Here is a 2,125-nt window from a genome sequence, read left to right as displayed (position 1 = left end):
CATACAACATATACACCACATATAGTCTACATACACCACATACACTCTACATACAACATATACACCACATATAGTCTACATACACCACATACACTACATACAACATATACACCACATATAGTCTACATACACCACATACACTCTACATACAACATATACACCACATATAGTCTACATACACCACATACACTCTACATACAACATATACACCACATACACTCTACATACAACATATACACCACATATAGTCTACATACACCACATACACTCTACATACAACATATACACCACATATAGTCTACATACACCACATACACTCTACATACAACATATACACCACATATAGTCTACATACACCACATACACTACATACAACATATACACCACATATAGTCTACATACACCACATACACTACATACAACATATACACCACATATAGTCTACATACACCACATACACTCTACATACAACATATACACCACATATAGTCTACATACACCACATACACTACATACAACATATACACCACATATAGTCTACATACACCACATACACTACATACAACATATACACCACATATAGTCTACATACACCACATACACTCTACATACAACATATACACCACATATAGTCTACATACACCACATACACTCTACATACAACATATACACCACATATAGTCTACATACACCACATACACTCTACCTACACTCTACATACACCCAATACACTACATATAGACTACATACACTCTACATACAACATATACACCACATATAGTCTACATACACCACATACACTCTACCTACACTCTACATACACCCAATACACTACATATAGACTACATACACTCTACATACACCACATATACCACATACAGTCTACATACATCACATACACTCTACATACATATATCAACCCACCAAATTAAGAAACCTGACCTTCACCCTGTCAGCTGTCCAACTACAAGGTTGTAGCACAGCAGTTCTTCTCACATCTACTGAGGAACAACATTTATGAAATGTATCAGTCAGGATTTCGGCCTCATCATAGCACAGAGACGGTGCTAGTTAAGGTGGTAAATGACCTGTTATTGGTCTCTGATCAGGGTTTTGTCTCTTTACTTGTTTTGCTCGACCTCAGTGCAGCTTTTCACACCATTGATCATAATCTCCTGCTTGCTAGACTGGAGAACGTTGTTGGAATAAAGGGAACAGCTCTCTCCTGGCTCAGGTCTTATTTGACTGATCGCTATCAGTTTGTTGATGTAAATGGTGAGTTCTCCACACTCTCTGAGGTAAAGTTTGGTGTTCCGCAAGGATCTGTCTTAGGCCCACTGCTTTTCTCTTTATATCTGCTGCCTCTTGGTGAAATTATTCATAAACATGGGATTCGCTTCCATTGCTATGCTGATGATACACAGCTGTATATTTCAGCAAAGCCAGATGAAAGAGATCAGTTTAACAATGTTGAGGAGTGTGTAAAGGACATTAGACAGTGGATGCTTGATAACTTTCTTCTGCTCAACTCAGATAAGATGGAAGTACTTTTACTAGGACCACATGCAGCTAGAAGTAAACTTTCTGATTCTGTAGCATCTCTGGATGGTGTTTCTGTCTCAGTGTGTACAGCAGTCAAAGACCTTGATGTGATTATTGACTCAAGTATTCGCTGGACTCAGACACATTCTCAGTGTTCAAGTCGAGGCTGAACACATATTTATTTAGTGGAGTCTTTAGTCAGTAGGTGTTTGTGAGGTAAAGGAGCAGATCTGGAGGGCTTATGGATACGGAGTGTTTGGTGAACTGGGATATTTGGATGCTGTCGTCTCCTCACTCTCACACGTTCACTCAGGTTTGTTGATGGTGGTGTGGTGGGTCGTCTCTTATCCCAGAGATCCTCATGTCTGTGTTTCCTTCTGTTTCTCCCTTTTGGTTCTGCTGAGGTTTCTTCCTCATGCCATCTCAGGGAGTTTTCCTTCACCACTGTCACCACTGGATCACTCATGATGAGCGAGATTAAGCCTACAGGCTTGGTTCATGGTTCTGCTCCTCATGTTGTGAACAGCTTGAGTAAAGAAGAAAGGTTTGTCAGATGTGGTAAAGTTGAGTTTATATCTGATCC

General features: G+C 39.7%; 1 long non-coding RNA gene across 1 annotated transcript in view; it reads right to left on the bottom strand.

Annotated features, from left to right (window-relative positions):
- Positions 1-983: 983 nt before the first annotated feature.
- LOC310720059 overlaps positions 984-2,125 on the bottom strand; it is a 3,420-nt gene continuing 2,278 nt past the window's right edge. Inside the window, exon 3 of the long non-coding RNA XR_014531648.1 lies at positions 984-2,068. This is a non-coding gene — a long non-coding RNA (uncharacterized lncRNA). The remainder of the gene's footprint in view (positions 2,069-2,125) is intronic.

Source organism: Silurus aristotelis (assembly GCF_946808225.1).
Source record: "Silurus aristotelis genome assembly, chromosome: 25".
Classification (NCBI taxonomy): domain Eukaryota; kingdom Metazoa; phylum Chordata; class Actinopteri; order Siluriformes; family Siluridae; genus Silurus; species Silurus aristotelis.
The sequence above is the reverse complement of the archived record's forward strand: the minus strand, read 5'-3'. Positions and strand labels throughout refer to the sequence as shown.